An 18436-nucleotide genomic window follows, 5' to 3' on the forward strand; every position below is an offset into this window, starting at 1 on the left:
TAAAATAAAATTTGTCCCTAGTTTGTGTTATTATTTACAAAGTACAGTATTTGTTTTTTCGTGTGTAAGTAGAAATTTAAACTTACTTTTTGGATATTGTTGAAATCCTCTCTCTCTTTTTCTCTGCATCTCTTTTATTTATTTTAAATCACTTGTAATTCACATATAGATTCCATGATACTTCATGCCTAGATAGTATATTTATGCTCTGAGTTTTTCCAACAATGACTTCATAAATATTTTTAGATATATGATACAATTTAATTTCACTCATTGAATTTGGTTGTTATATCTTCTTAGTCACTTTTCAACTCTCAACTTGATTCAACTTTTTTATTTTGTGACATCAATTTCTTATGAACAAATGACAGTTGTCTTATAGCTTGTCCTGCTTCTGGATTTACTTAATGATTTCTTCTTAATTCCATTTATTTCCTATAATTTAGAAACAAGGTTTAAGGAATTAATTATATTTAGATTAAATATTTTAGCAAATATACTTCATGATGTATCATATCAGAAACACCATAAATAGTTGCTTTTTCATTTTCTTTCAACATCATGTACAAGTTTGTGACAAGGCAAAAATTTTTTTCAGCTTTATTGAGATACAATTGCTAAGGTACATCTTAAAAGGTCTCATCCTCAGAAAAAAAATTGTAACTACATGAAAATGTGCTTTTAATATCATTTTTAACTAGTGTCTTGTCTTTGAGGAAAGATAATGAAAATGGGCTTCTTTCTTCCCCACATTCAGTAATTCTGTAACATTAGGCTATGTGATAGTCACAAATAAAGGGTTAAAAAAGTATTAAATTTTTGCAATTCTTACCTCACTCATGGACTTCATCATGCTTGTTTCATGAGCTTTAACATTTGTGTGACTCGAATATTCCACCAATATCTGAAAGTCAATATATAGCTATTAGCAATAATTTTACCAACAAGCTTTGCTCATGGTATTGGTGTTTTATTCTAATTTGAAATGAAGGTAACCTAAAAGATTTCACAGTTATTAGTCAAGAACATGCTTGATCAGCAACAGCAGTGTGAAAATCAATAAACAGAAACCTCACTTAAAATAGAATTGAGAGGCCAGAAAGGAGAGCTCTCACATGTATTAACCATTGCAGAGCCCAACAGGAAGAAGATTTCCTCTTCCTGCCCAGTAATAGCCAAGGAGAGACTGTCGCAACACAGCCAATGAAGAGCCGCCACGCTTTGATCTCCCAGTCTCCTCCAATGGACTTTTTGCTTACAATAGCTCTCCCAACTTTCTTTGCCCCTCTATAAGAGGGTTTCTCCTCCCCTTGTTGCTCAGGACTTGCATGTGGCTCGCCATAGTTGCAGACTCCAAATTGCAGTTCTTTGCTGATCCTAGGTGAAGCCATTTTTGCTGGAGAAATAATTGGCTGTCTGTTTCTTTAAGGTCAAGACCAGAAACAATGTTGAAGTCACCATGTAATAGAGCCTTCTAAATACTGACACTGAAATCAAATTGTAAATTAAAGCTTTTGTTGAGTTTATCCCTAACATGTGAATGCGTATACAAATGCAAAAATGAACAGTTTCTAATAGAAAAATGAAATCTAAAATAAAAGTCTCTCTATATCTTGAATCTAACTTACAATTTCCACTGTGTCATTCTATATCGGTCAAATGTTGCCAAAATAATATTGTGAAACAAACTACCCCAAAATTCTGGATCCTGAAATGGGAATCATTCATTTTCATCTGTGCGTTTGTACATAAGTTTATTTAGGGTGAGCTCATCTGGGCTTACCTCCAAGCTGGAGATTGCCAGTTTCTTTCATCTGTCTCCCATCCTCTATGTATCAGCAGGCTAGCAGAGGCATCTTCTTCTTCTTCTTTTTTTTTTTGAGGAAGATTAGCCCTGAGCTAACATCTACCGCCAAACCTCCTCTTTTTGCTAGGAAGATTGGCCCTGAACTAACACCTTTACCCATCTTCCTCTACTTTATATGTGGGATGCCTGCCACAGTATGATTTGATAAGTGTGTGTAGGTCCACACCCAGGATCGGAACAGGCAAACCGGGGGCCTCTGAAGCGGAGCATGCGAAGTTAACTGCTATGCCACTGGATGGGCCCCAGAGAAATCTTCTTACTGTGGCAATACAAGAACCACATGAAGGAAAGTCCAACTGTGCAAGTCCATTTTAAGCCTCAACTTGCACAATGTCTGCTAGCATCCTTTGAATCAGGGAACCACATGCCCCAGTCCAAAGACAAAGGTTAGAGAAATAACCTCTGCCTCTAAAGGGAGAAAATGCAGGGTTATGTGACCAACTGCCTGGATACAGAAAGGAAAGAAGCATTTGTTCCAATTACTCAACTTAGTACACTTCTGATGTATTGTCCACTCTGGACTCATCAAATGTAAGAAGTATTTCCTTAACTTTCTATAAGCTTTCATGCTTTGGGCATTTAATTTCACTTGCCAATGACTTTTCCTAAATTTGTACTCTTTCCCTCTGTGTCTCCCTCTGTATCTGTCTCTCCCTCTTTCTTAGCCTATGAAAACAACATGAAGTGTATATTCTCAGTGAGTTATTTTTCAAAACATCTAAATTTTTTTGTCTGTGACAGAGAGCAAAGAGAACAGAAAAAATGCGAAAGTCGGTGAGATATTTCGGGGGAAACCTAAACTAATGAGGAGGAAGAGTACACAAAACAACCTTGGTTACCTGTCCCCCTTAGCGAACAAGTGTGAGGGATGTACCCGTGCAGGGTTTCCTATTGACCAGGTCCCGGCTTCCTTTGCACATGTAGCGCTGTACAGATATCTGCACTCATGCTCTCCATTAATACTGTGAATACAAAGTACACTGTAATTACAATGCAATCCACTGCCGGGAACTGCTGAGAGGCTAATTAAGTAATTTCTACAAATTACTTTTAGATGCTTCAAGGAAAGTAGTTTATGGATGTCAATTATAGTATCGAAGTATTTGCTGCTAGTTATTGTCTGAAAAAAATGACTACTCCCATCTTTGTTTAATGTGTTGAATATTGTCCTTAGTTATATAACGTGTTGACAATTTTCCCTATTTTCCTTCCTAGAGAAGTAAATAAAGTTTTGTTCAAATTAACTGTGAACATAGAATTTTTCAAACAAATAAATGGAAAATTACCTTAATAGAAATTAATAAAAATAATTAAATAGAAAACAAATCACATGTGATTCTATAGCATCAGAATAATTGTAAAATATCAAAATACTTTATTGAGATGTTAAGGAAACTTCGAGCAGAACTTTGTGTGTCATTAATCATGAAAGACTCTGTTCTTCAAAAGTCGAAGTAATTTTTATTATAATCTTACTAAGAGAATTTTTCTGTAAAAACATTTCAACGATGCAATAAATAGACAAAGAATAAATCTATAGAGCTATGCACAGCTAGATACGTGGATAATCCACAGCTTCCTGGATGTGGGAGTAGTTCTACAACTTCATCATTCAGCATTAAAAAAGGAGTATTCTTTAAATATATTTTACAAAACAAAGATACGTGTATGCATCATTTAAAGCGATTAGAAATCTACCAATCTTTTTATTATAGTGGGGGATTCTATAAACATTTCATAATACTGTAATGAAATGGAAAATGAAAATGACTATGAAAAGTAAGCCAGATGAATTATCACAAAAGGAGGAAAGTCTGCACTATTTCTAAAATAACATTACCCCTTTTCATTTAGAACATAGTAGGGAATGTCTTCATTAAAACAATTAGTAACTTTGAATTTGGGCACGTTTAAAGAAAATTTCCAAGTATTTCAATATTAAGGAATATAATGTATGCAGAATACTCATGTGTGAATTGTGAACAGAAAAAAATCAGAATATATAAAAAGGACATTTTGTCCTAGACTTATAGTCTCTTTTATTATATGATATTTATATATTTCTGCTTGTATTTTTCTATTGACACTTCTACCTAGACTTATCTAGACTTACTTTTAACAGTTTCAAGCTGAATATACCTACACTTATAAGCATGTTAAAAATGATGTGATAATGTTTCTCATACACTTTAATGCAAAAAGCTTAATTATATTTCACATTATATCTTAAATATATTGACAGGCCAAAATACAAAAAAAATGTGTTTTCATGACATATTTTGCATCTCATATCTTAAAACATTTTAACTTACATGGATGAATATGAATAAACATCAATTGAAATATTAATTTTATGTACCAAATTCAACTAATTATCATTCTCAGAAGAAGGTGATCTTTCTTTTGCTTTCTTTTTATTGAGGAAGATTCACTCTGAGTTAACATCTGTGCCAATCTTCCTGTATTTTGTGTGTGGGTTGCTGCCACAGCATGGCTGCTGATGAGTGGTGTAGGTCTGTGCCCAGGAATAGAATCTAGGCCACTGAAGCGGAGTGTGCCAAACTCAACCTCCAGGCAGTGGGGCCAGCCCCTAACACTTTTTTAAGATTGTAAAAATTGTAAGGGAAAACAAACTTTAGAATACACATACACACACACACGTATTCACGAAATAGTTCATTTAATAAACATTTAAATTATTAATTAATAAATGAATGGAATAGTTAATAGATTAAAAATTCTCAGAATTCTCGAATTATAACCATTTAAATCAGCATAGCCATAGATGTATTTGGAAAAATTAGCTATACCGTTTTTATGATTATACAAATTTAATTAGCAGAACTTTCTCATTAAAAAGGTTATCCATAGCATCAGACTTCAGATGCCCCTAAATTGCTATTGTTCTTAGCAAATGAAATTAATAACATAATATAGGGCAAATAAGAAACCTAGATGTTGTTTCTCTCACTGAATTTAATAGACGCTGGCAAGTGACCCTAACCTCCTGGCAAATCCCTTACCCTCTCTGCACCTCAGTTCCCGCCACTGTAAAATGAATGGCTGTGCTAAATGAACACCACATTCACTTTGTTCTCTGAGATTTCCTGCACCTCTGAAAAAGACCTCTGAATAGTAGGATGTAAAAACTCTGATTACCTGCTAAACCTTACATTTCTATTTTGTAGTATGTTCATTTCCTAAAAATTTGAAACTTTATTTGTACATTTCCATTATGTTTACTTATGGACTTTTCACTAACGGAATTTTGAGCATATATATCTTCCTAGAGCTTAAAACATTTCTCTCAACTTTACCTTCATCTGACTCACTTTTGCAAATAATTAAATGTCTCAAGGTGTCAAAACTAATTTGTTCACAGTAAGATGTAGCTTGGTTGTGCAGGGTTCTGAAAAGGGAAAGGCTAAAAGGGTTGGCAAATGGATTGCACCATGAAAAATGAAGAAACTATGCCATTAAATTGTATATCTTTAAAACTTTCTTGAAAAAAATAGATCACCTCATTTGTACTTTCCTATGCTGTGTTATAGCTATGAGAATACACAAGTTGTAAGAGCGCTATCCTAGGAAAATAACATGTACTCTTTTTACGTTTTCTGTTACAGTTTTGATCCTTTAGCTTATAGTTGATTAAAAACAAAGTAAGAGAGAACATTTTAACTAAGAATTTGCCCCATTAAATTTCTTAGTCTTGGAATTACACAATTGTCATTATTTTAAATGCTGAGAAGTAAATAATATATAGTATATGCAAAAACAAAAGCAACCAACACTTATAGACATACCTGAATGTGGATATAGGTCCCTAACCATTAAAAAAAATCACTGGCTTTGGCTTACAAGAGGTGAAGTAAGTAAATCTTGAAAATTGGAAACTAATTCCACTTTACTTTTCTGAAGTTTTCATATCTTAAATCCATGTTTCTAAAATCTATTTCACATGTATTAATTAACTGAAGTTCAGTGTTTATTTTATTTCTTTTTTTTTTTTTTTAAGATTTTATTTTTTCCTTTTTCTCCCCAATGCCCCCCGGTACATAGTTGTATATTCTTCGTTGTGGGTCCTTCTAGTTGTGGCATGTGGGACGCTGCCTCAGCGTGGTTTGATGAGCAGTGCCATGTCCGCGCCCAGGATACGAACCAAGGAAACACTGGGCCGCCTGCAGCGGAGCGCGCGAACTTAACTACTCGGCCACAGGGCCAGCCCCTTATTTTATTTCTTAACTATACATAATATCACTTTCTTATTTTATTTATATACTAAAATAGTACATTTTTGCTTCAGATTATTGAATGAATTGGACTTTATTAAACCAATTTAATTCTAATGTTTCCTTCTAATCATATTAATATGGACATCCTATTGCTTTTCACTAGTCAAAGTAGAATATCATTACTTTGATCCTTAGACTCAATACACCTATATACAATTAATCTTATGAAGAGAGAATTTTTAAGGAGTACTATTTACTTTTTTTTTTTCTGCTTTATCTCTCCAAACCCCCCCGTACATAGTTGTATATCTTAGTTGTAGGTCCTTCTAGTTGTGGGATGTGGGACGCCGCCTCAAAGTGGCCTGACGAGTGGCACCATGTCCGCACCCAGGATCCGAACCCTGGGCCGCTGCAGCGGAGCGCACAAACTTAACCACTTGGCGACGGAGCCGGCCCAGTATGATTTACTTTTGACCGATCTGAGCGTAGAAGTTTGGTACATTAGAGTCAGAGCTTTCTATCCCTTTCAATTTTCAAAACATAGAATCCCAACACTCAGAGCTACATTAATATTACAAATAGATTGATGATAATAAATTAAGCTACACAATGAGAAGTAGGATTCTAAATATGTCTACTTATTGAGTATTTTAAACAAGCCAGGCACTGTGTTAATTATGTTATAGATATAATTTTTAATTCTCACAAGCCTTCAAGTTAGGTATTTTTCTTCTTTTCATTTTTCAGTGAAAGTAATTAATTCACCCAAAATCACACAACTGAAGGTTGACCCAGTATTAGAAGTCATGATTTCTCCAACTCCAAGGCATTTTTTGACTTCTTGATTCTACACACTAATACGTGACAACTATAAATAAAAGAATCGTGTATCCTGCTTTGCTCAAGTGAACCTGTCTGTCCTCCTGTTGTCTTAGAAAAATAAATATAGAGCTTTCTTCATTATCAGAAAAATCCTGGTTTGGATGAAAAATTATATGGTGTCCCTAAATATAGAAATTATATAAGGGATTTTTACTTTAATATCTAATCAACAAGGCATTTGTGAAAATCATTAATTAGCTCAGTATAATCTGTATTCCAGTAAAGTCTAGCTCCTTTTCTGCAGTTCCTCAGCTGCTGTTTTCTCATTACGACTGTGCAAAGTGCCAGTCTGTTGTGTCAGGAAACTTATTACTGAAATTGTGATTGTTTATTACGTTGTTCAGTGCATAGTTCTTATGCGCCAAATTGTCCATTGATTTCTGAAGAAGGCTTTGCCAATTCCAGTCTGCCTGTTCTTAGAATTGAAGAGTCGGGGTAAAATTTAGTTCTGTTTAATCAAGCAATCAGTTCTATGGTTGAGCCTATATGGATTCTCTATGTAGATACACCTGGGTCAAAGTTCAACATGTTGGCAGGGTAGGAGGTGTATTTTAAATTTTTCCTGGCAATGTCAGTTGAAAAATGGATCTCTCCTCTAGTAGTGCCATAAGATCCTGAAAAACGCCACTAACCCTCACCTGGCCACAGCAGTTAGGGAGCAATTCTGATTAATGACGTGGTCACCTGCTTAGAGCAGGTTTTTACACATAAACATCCGTTTCTCGAAGAAGCATCGTGGACCTCTGGCCTTGAATAAAATTTGTAACTCCACATTTCTTTTTAAACTACTTAAGATCTACAATTTCTCTAACTAATGGAAAAAGCAGAATGTAGAGTATGAAGAATAGGTTGTGAGTCATATAGATGGAATTGTTAATCCATGTCCTGCCACTTATTAGGGTGTGACCTCAGATAAATCTCTTACACACCTTCAGCCTCCAAGTTCTTATCATCATATAAAGATCTGAGTGCATAATACACTATGCTGTCCAAGGAAGAGGTGATTTATAGCTCAGACAAAGCGTTTATCTCAGGGCCTGGAGCCTAGTACTCGCTCAGTAAAATATAGCTACTATGGTATGATTGTTACATTGCACACTCAGTTTTAAACATCAAGTTTGCAACTACCCAGAGACACAAAATTGTGAAAATCACAACATAGCTTCCACAGTCTAGATAGATGGACTGTAATGCAGAGTGAAAATACAAACTCAACTATTTTAATTGTAGATGTGAGAACATTTTATAACATTTGAATTCATCATCAGTATTTATTATCTTCTACTGGTTTCCATACAAAACTATTTTCCTCATTTTCTTAAAAATAGACTCAAATAAATTTTAGATAAATTAATGCCTTAAATAAAAACCAAGGTATCTGCCTTCTAGTTCCTAGACTGACAATGTGTTCTTTGGGGAAAAAATATCGAATTGATTAATTCTTATTCATAAGGAGGAAATGTGTAAAATAATCTGTCCACAATGATAAAGATAAGATTTCTGTTAACTCTTGGAGGAGATGGATTTGTGGCTGCTAAGTTTAATACCTTATGGGGAAAATATCTGTTAATATTCAGCAACTCTTAGAATATGTGTTTGTTCCCTAAAATGAAATAAATATGATGGAATATTTACAACAGATAAAAATCAATAACATTTCACCCATGTTATTTCAGAACTAATATGACTCTATGGAAGATCTTCATTCCATAATTTCTTATGTTATAGAAACTTTTTAAAGACTCCTTCACTATATTTTTTTCTCAGTGGTATATTATTTCATGGTGAATACCGTTCTAATAATAGTAGTTAAAATTTATGATCCCCATATCAATAATATGATTATGTTTCCAAAGACACAGAGTTACTTACATGTTTGACAAATAAGTTTTAAAATTTTACTTAATAATTTTGATCTGAGTAAATCATTTTGAAACTTAATACTCATTCTGTAATCTTCACCGTGTCCATGGTGACTTCACAACAGTCCAAGCCCTTTTTATAAATGCAGTTAAGCTTGGCTCCTTAGCAGATCAAGTACAAATACTTCCACTCTGTTCTCTTAACTTTGAACCCACTATTTTTCAACTCCAACTTAAAATTCTCATTTTTCCCTCCTATTTTTTCCAGATAAAAGTGGCCTTCTATATCTAATAGAACAAAGGTTTATCTCAGTTCAGGGAAAATAGTTATTCTAATTGCAAGTGCCATAGAATATGTTTTCTGTAAAAGATGAGATTTTGCTAAATACACTCACAAATTAGTTCATCATACTTTTTTGATCTCTCTAATTTATACCAGGTAGTTCAGCTTCTGATTGTTTGCTAATATTCAGGAACACTGAGCATTAATAAGAAACCGTATCCTTTAATTTGCATGAAAACATAGATTCCTATAGAAAGAACAGGAACCTGATTTACATTGCTATTCAGGAAGTTTTGGAAATTATCACGTGTGAAGATGTGTTGAAGAGTTAGGCGTGCACTAAAAGAAAAACCTAAACATTACTGTGGGACTTTGCCTTTCCAGCCTCAAACCTTGAACTCCATATCATTGTGTTCTCTGATGAAGCAAGAATGTGTTTGAAATCAAGAACCACTTTCCTGAGGGCAGCAGAGCTACTTCAGGACCCATGACCACCTGTGCAAGTAGACTATTAGAAGAGGAAGAAATTCAGATAGACAAAGAGAAATATCAGACAGCATTGGTTAAGAGACAATTAGCAGCAGCATCAGCAGCAATCCATGAAGAGAAAAATAATAGTAATGTAAAAGTTTAGTATGAGTCCCCTCCACGTTCCTCCATAAAGATCCTTGTTTTCTGAGAGTAATAGAAACGATACTATGGTGGAAGATATTGGATTTGCATGGTAAAGAAACAAGACTACTTCTTTGGGAAAATGTCTGTGCGTACCCTCTGCCCATTTTTTGATCAGTTTGTTTGTTTTTTGGTCATTGAGTGGTATGAGTTCTTTGTATATTTTGGAAATCAACCCCTTGATTTGCAAATATATTCTCCTGGTTGGTGGGCTGTCTTTTCATTTTGTTCATGGTTTCTTTTGCTTGCAGAAGGTTTTTAGTCTGACATAGTCCCATTTGTTTATTTTCTCTTTTACTTCCCAGGCCTGAGTAGACACGGTATTCAAAAAGATGCTGCTAAGACTGATGTCAAACAGTGTACTGCCTATATTTTCTTCTAGGAGTTTTATGGTTTCAGATCTTACATTGAAGTCTTTAATCCATTTTGAGTTAATTTTTGTGTATGGTGTAAGATAATGGTCTACTTTCATTCTTTTGCATGTGACTGTCCAGTTTTCCCAACACCATTTATTGAAGAGACTTTCCTTTCTCTATTGTATATTCTCGACTCCTTTGTCAAAGATTAGCTGCCCATAGATGTGTGGTTTTATTTCTGGGCTTTCAAATCTATTCTATTGATCTATGTGTCTGTTTTTGTGCCAGCACCATGCTGTTTTGATTACTATAGCTTTGTAGTATTCTTTGAAGTCAGGGATTGTGATGCCTCCACTTTTGTTCCTTTTTCTCAGTATTGCTTTGGCTATTTGGGGTCTTTTATTGTTCCATATAAATTTTAGGATTCTTTGTTCTATTTCTGTGAAGAATGTCATTGGGATTCTGACTGTGATTGCATTGAATCTGTAGATTGCTTTCACTAATATGGACTTTTTTTTTGGAGTAAGATTAGCTCTGAGCTAATGTCTGCTGCCAATCCTCCTCTTTTTGCTGAGGAAGACCAGCCCTGAGCTAAGATCCATGACCATCTTCCTCGACTTTATATGTGAGATGCCTAACACAGTATGGCCAAGCAGTGCCATGTCCATACCCGGGATCCCAACCGGCAAACCCTGGGCCACCAAAGCAGAACATGTGCACTTAACCACTGCACCCCCTGGCCAGCCCCTGAGCATTGAAACTATGTGTATTCTTCCAATCCATAACATTGAATATCTTTCCACTTCTTTATTTCTGCTCCAAAGGATATGAACAGACATTTTTCCAAAGAAGATATCCAGATGGCCAACAGACACATGAAAAAATGTTGAACATCACTAATTATTGGGGAAATGAAAATCAAAACTATGAGATATCACCTTACGCTGATCAGAACGGCTATAATTACCAAGACAAAATGTAAAAAATGTTGGAGAGGATGTGGAGCAAAAGGAATACTCATACACTCCTGGTCGGAATGCAAAGTGGTGTAGCCACTATGGAAAACAGTATGAAGAATTCTCAAAAAGTTAAAAATAGAATACCAAACAACCTACCTATCCCGCTACAGGATGTTTATCCAAAGAACTTGAAGTCAACAATTCAAAGAGGTTTATAAATCCCTATGTTCACTGCAGCATTATTCACAATAGCCAAGACATGGAAGCAAGCCAGACAGAGAAAAACCAATACTGCATGATTTCACTCGCATGTGGAAGACAAATAAACATATGGACAAAGAGAAGACATCAGTGGTTACCAGAGGAGAAGGGTTGGAGGGCTGGAAAAAAATGAGTAAACAGGCACATATGTATAGTGACAGATAAAAACTAGACTATTAGTGGTGAGCATGATGCAGTCTATACAGAAACTGATAAGCAATAATGTACCATGAAATTACACAATGTTATAACCCCCATTATGACCTCAATAAAATAATTGAAAAGAAACAAAAGAGTGCTGATGTTCAGAGAAGTGTCTTTATGTGTATCTACTCACCAGCAAGTGAAGTATTCCTTCACTTCCAAGTTTTAATTCTAACTTAATTTAAAGTACTAACAATTTCTATTAGCAAACAAAGGGTTCTTCCATTTATTAAATTCTGAATATGTGCTATGAATTCTTTGGTGAATTTATGGCTAAATTTTTATTTTTATCATTATACCAATCTAAAGGCAATTAAAATTGCTATCACTCCCTCAGAGGAGGAACTAACTCTTTTCTTGTTTCACACAATTCTTGAGATGTAGAGCCAGGATTAATTGTTGTGGATGAGATACTAAAGCACAGGTTTCCACGATCCCATGGAAGAAATATTCCCATGATATTCCTTTTGTTGTTAAAAAAAACTATATCAAATGTAAAAATGTAAATAGGCTTACATAATTTAAATATCATATTAAAATGTACAATTTGTCTCTAAATATAAAATATTTTTCTGGGGCAATTTAAACCAGAAAAGGAGAACAGAAGGAAATAAAGGCAATGGTGAAAGATAGCTCCCACTGGCTTTTAACATTCATTTTTATTAATTTAATCCTGAATGTGTACATAGGGTATTCTAGATAAGAGAGAGATTTCTCATTAAATGCCTCCCAGTAAGTAATATGTCTGTTGGTGCCCGTTGCCCTAGTCCTTACCCCTAGAGCAACCTGATGAGAGCCAGGTCAGTTGTCCTAATGAGTAGCTGGACACTTCGTAGGCAAGATATGGGGGAAAATGACTAACTTCTGCTTATAAAGGGGAAGGGGGCACTTGTTCCCTCCTGAAATATAATGGGCCTGAATCCTAACTGAACCCTTTGGCATGTAAATAATCTCTCCGGGAGTCAGATGGCCTCATGGTTTTGGCTTTTACCAACTAGAGGTGTCTCCAACCCTTGGGTCTTATTTCTCCTTGAAACGACAGTCCCTAGGGAGATGTCTTAGTGGTCCACCCTGATTAACTTAGCTGCCCATCTTAGGGTGTAACCATTTGGCTTTGGGAGATAAGAGAACTTTTAAACAAATGGATATGGATTTAATCCTTATAGTACACGGATGTTTCTTAGAGAAGTGAAAGCAAATATTCTCCCATTTTACAGCGCATGTTTCTGTGGCTCAGGAGACTAGGCCTTTTACAGGAGCACAGAGAATTTGCCAGCAGCAGCAGAACTGTTTTTGGAAATGAGCAAGTGGCAAAGTGTTGAGAAAGGAAAAGATCTTTTGAAAACCTGTGGTAAAGCATTGTTGGCTATATGATTTGGGGAAACTTTATAACTGGCACGACATTCTCCTCTACTCTTAACAATTGTTGGAAAATTCTCTCTTGTAAACTAAGCAAGATCAGGCTTGGATTAATTTGCTCAGGTGAAGAAGCATGCTTTCTCTTGTTCACTGTACGATGTGTAAGAAAGTAGAGTGTCCCTCTCCTCTTTTCCCCTTAGTGGGCCAATGAAAATGCCTCAGTGCATCCCCAGTTTACGAGTACTCAAGGCTACTAATTCTCAGTCCGCCAAACATTCATCACATATCTAAAATGCATGAAGTGTGTGAGGTTCCAATTTTTGAAGGTATCTGAATAATTAAAGTTTCATTATTCCAAAGATCATATAGTGAAATGTGTCGATAGGTTAACAGATTACTTAGGAATAAAGTGCCAAAGGCACTGTCACGATGTTCTCTTCTGCAGGCCATGCCCACAGCCAGATCTGTGCCACAACACCATCTAAATCGCTATACTGGGATGGGTTTAGGTACCTACCACATCATAGGTCAAGAGTGCTAACCACTGACTCGTGGATCTGAAGCTTCTTATTACAAAGCTAATGCATTGTACAAATTGCATCATGCCGCATGGGTCTAAGAAAAAGCACAGTGCTTATTGTTTTGCTCAAGATTTTGTGGAAAATTGTAATGCTGGATTTTGTCCAAACTTTAATTCTTTGTGAATCTTCTTTCCGTAAAATTGTCCACTTTGTAAAATGAATCTAGAATCTGAAATACAGGGCCTTAATATCATTGTCTTTGAACTTCCTTTTCTGAGCATTATCCTTGGAATTAGAGAAAAAAATGGTTATTTTATTGACAACCTCTAATAAAGCTCCTTTTATTGCCCCTTTTTTTCCTGCGCAAAAAACTGCCTGCATTTTATCTGCCCCAGCACTATAAAGTATTCTGCAGGATCATTTCTCATTCTTCATAAACCGGCAGCATGCCCCAAATCAACAGTGACTGGAGTTGCTTGTCTCTAGGTCAGTTTGCTCAAACAGTTAGAACTTGTTTGTCATAAATCAGTTGAGTCCACATGCAGAGATTGATATTAATGCTTTGTTAAGAGATTTTCAGTATGGTTATTTTATACATTGCTGGTTTTGTTTGCAAAATTTAACCAGTGAAAATTGCTCCTCAAGACTCAGAAGCAGGCAACGCCACAAAGTTTACTGTCCTAAGTGGAAGTAATTGCACTCAAATTGACCCAACCTGGAATAGGTAAACATTTAGTTACAGTAATGTTCCTTTCCCTTCTCCTCCCACATGATGATCAAGGCCTTGATGCTTACCACGTCAGAAATATTAAGGAAAGGCCTGTGATCTTTTCTATTGGTGTCATCCATTTTCCTTGTGCCAAGCTCAGAGCTTAGTCATGCAGATATTTGTCATATCTTCCAAGGTCAACTCACATTGTGTTCTGTCTCCAGGTCTCATGCAGCCTGTAAGAGATTTTCCATTTCTCATGGTCCTTGTTTGAACTTCTCAGTGACATTCCACACTGGCATTTCTACATTGGTTTGTTCCAAGGGCTTACATATTCATTTTGTAGAGAAGTGTCCCCTCTGCTTGAGCACAATATTAAGAAAATATTGTGAAAGTTTCTCACAATATTTTCTTAATATTTCAACAGGCATAATGGTAAAAATACAACATTCAAAATGGTTGAAATCCAGATACAGTAGTGTTTACAAGGTAAAATAAAGCCATATATGGTAATATTGGAGAAGACAAATGTCATAAAATCAATGGTCTGACATTCCTGGTTAAAATACTTTAAAAGGGGGGGAAATTATACAAAAGGTAAACAAATAAAAGAAACTAATAAGGAACAGGAATCAATGGAATAGAAAATAGAAAAACAATGAAGAAAATTAATAAAATGAAAAACTGATTATTTAAAAATATCAATAAGAGGGATGAACTTCTAATTAGGCTAATACAAATAACAGCAAAGGCAAAAATTAATAGTGTGGAGAATGGAGGAGGGAACTTCCATAGTTATTAAGACATTAAAAAGATAATAAAGAGATGGTATTAAATTTTATGCCAGAAAATTTGACTACTTGGATGAAATATGCAAACTATTTGAAAGATACAAATGACCCATGAAGAAATAGAAAATCTGAATATCTCTATATACATGAAAAATAATAAAAAATTTTTTGTTGAGTAAGCAACTTCCCACAAAGAAACTTCTAACGTCTGAAGAAAGACAAATATAATTCTTAAACAGACTCAGAAAATAAACTTGCCTTGTTAGAAACGTTAAAAAGTTCTTCAGAAAGAAGGAAAATGCTGTGAGTCAGAAAATGGGTCTTTCAATAGACGAACAGATGAAAAAACTGCGGTACATGCACACACTGGGATATTTTCATAGAAAAAAATAAATGAGCTATCAAGCCACAAAAAAAAACATGGAGGAACTTTAAATTTATATTTCCCAGGGTAAGAAGCCAGACTGAAAAGTCTACATATTATATCACTCCACTTAAATGGCATTTTGGAAAAGGCAAAACTACAGAGACATTAAAAAGATCTGTGGTTGCCACTAGTTTTGGGGAGAGGGGAGGAGGGATGAATATGTGGAAAACAAGGACTTTTAGGGCAGAAAAATTACTCTGCACACTATTGTAATCGTGGATACACAATATTATGCATTTGTCAAAATCCATACAACTGTACAGCACAAAGCATGAATCCTAAGAAAATTAATTTTAGTTACTGATAAAGTGTCAATATTGGTTGCTCTTCACTTGTAACAAATGTACCATACTGAAAGAAAATGTTAATCACACGGGAAACTGTGAGTTTGGGAAGGAAGTACACGGGGACTCTCTGTACCATCCACTCTCATTTTAAATCTTTACAAAAGTAACTGACCAAGTTAATATGGAGGAAAAGAACTAGCTTGACCTCCTTTACGCAATATCAGGTCAAATCAGTCGTTGATAAACTTTGTTTTAGCCTGGTTAAAACAGAGTAGTACAGCTTGAAAAAATTGGGTGTTATTCCAGGAACGCAAGGTTTGTTTAATATATGAAAATTAATGCACTTCACTATATTAAAATAATATATAAGAAAAGACATGATCATTTTAATAGAGGCAAAGAAACCATGTGAAAAAACTTTTAAAAATTCATGGAAAACCTCTCAGCAAACTAAGAATAGAAAGACAAATGCTCAGTGGTGAAAAAATAATAATAATGATTTCTACCAAAAATCTTAAACAATGCAAGTATATACTTGTCACCATTCCTTTTCAACTTTGACCAGATATCAGTGTAAAAAGATGAGAAAGAAGAAACGGAACATAAAATTCGAAAGGAACAAGTAGAACTCTCTTTTTCTAGAGATGATGTGATCATCTATATAGATAATCCAAAGGAATCCAAAACAAATGAATACTAGAAACAATAAGTAATTTTATTAAGTAGCAAGACACAAAGTTAATACACAAAAGTCAAATTTACTGCTATACCTCTCAATGGGCAGGTAGAAAATAAAATAAAAAGTAACATCATTTACAAAAGCATAAAATTAAAATTCTAGGAGTAATTTAATTGGCAATTTATAAGATGTGTCCACTGGAAGTTAAAAGTAAAAGACTCAGAGAAATTAAAGATAGAGTAAAGAAATAAATATACAAGTCTATCAATTGGAATACCTGACATAAAGATGGCAATTCTTCCCTGAGTTCATCTATAGATTAAATGTAAGCCTAATTGAAATTGAAATTCTAGCAGGATGTTTAAAATATATAAGAAACTGAATCTAAAACATATTTGCTAAGTCAGAGGTCCTAGAATATACAAAATGATTCGATTAAAGGAAAATACTTGAGGACATATATTTCCTGTGTTTAATATTTACTATTAAGCTATATGGAACAAAACAGTGTGCTGCTGGCATATGGATTCGTAGATAAAGGAGTTGAACAAGCTAGAAAGTCTGGAAATACATCCCCTCTTACGTGATAAATTGGCATTCTACAAAGATACTAAGATTTGTATGATAAAATGAAAATGACTGTTAATATCAAATATCTGGCAGTTTTTATAATGTTAAACAAACACCAGATGACCCCACAATCCCACTCTAGGTATTTAACCTAGTGAAATGAAAACCTACGTCCACACAAAATCTGTTCGCAAATGTTTATACCAGTGTTTTCTCACAGTTGCCCCAAACTGGAAACAACCCAAATGTCCTTCAACCAGTAAGTAGATAAAGAAACGATGGTGCAGTCGTACCATTGGATACCATGCAACATTAAGAAGGAACCAACTGTTAATGCTCACAAATACTTGGATGAATCTCAAAGGTAATAAGCAAAGTGAAAGAAGCCAGACTCAGAAAGCTGCACACCATGTGAATCCGTTTATGTGGAAACAGAGAAGGCAAAACTACAGGATGGAGAAGAGACCAGTAACTTCAGGGTTAGAGATGGGGAAGGCATTTGACTATAAAGAGCAGCTCAATGATATTCTGGAAGACGACAAACTGTTCTGTATCTTGAGTGTGGTGGTAGTTTACACAATCATATGCATTTGTCAATTCTCACAGGGCTATGCCTCTCAAGAGAGTGAATTTCACTTTAGGTAAATTACAGATAATTTTTTACAAGCAAAGAATAATGCACATTTCTGCCTATTTTCTTTCTTGGTGTGTCTTCTTTGCACCTTCCTCCCCAGTTTCTGTTGTCAAGAGAAGGCAAAGGTAATATATACGATTGTAACCTGTGGTGTCTTGCCATGAGAAAACATGTCATATACAAACTGGAACTAGGGAGCATTAAGGTTCTTTCCAAAATGATGGGCAGAGTTTAGGTCAAACAAGATTTAGTAATGAAGAGATCCATTACTGCCTCTAGGCCTGAAAGAACAAAGGAGGGAGCAGTCTCCGGACTTGGAGAGAAAGTCATCTGGTGAGGGCTGCCTGGGGCCCTCAGTCCAGGGAAGCACCCTACCTGCAGTGCCCAGCCCAGGGACCAGAGGGAATAAATATCCTGAGGGCCCTCTTCTTCCTGCAGGTGGCTGACGCTTGCAAAACTTAACCAGAAACTGTGAAGCAAGGGTTCCCACCAGTGCAGTCCATGCACATCAGCCTCACTGGGCACAGAGCCAGGCAGAAAATGAGGACATATATCTGGATGGGCAAATGGAGGCCATCCAGCAAAACCACAGCATTTCCAATAAGGAACTGAAGGAATAGAATCCACATTATTAAAAAAAAAAAAAAAGAAGAAGCTGAAACACCTAATGTTAGTTATCCCATCTTTTGTAGCTCCTAAGAAGCTCCTGTTATTTCAGGATTATATATTCACACTAGCCTTTGTATTACTAGGAAATCGTGTGTAACGATGCATACTACAACATTATTTTTCAAATAAAAGTGAAATTTTGTAAATATATACTAAAATGATCGAATATAGATAAATTATCTAACTTTTTTTTTTGCTGAAAGCTATTC

This window comes from Equus caballus, chromosome 27 (genome assembly GCF_041296265.1).
Source record: "Equus caballus isolate H_3958 breed thoroughbred chromosome 27, TB-T2T, whole genome shotgun sequence".
NCBI lineage: Eukaryota > Metazoa > Chordata > Mammalia > Perissodactyla > Equidae > Equus > Equus caballus.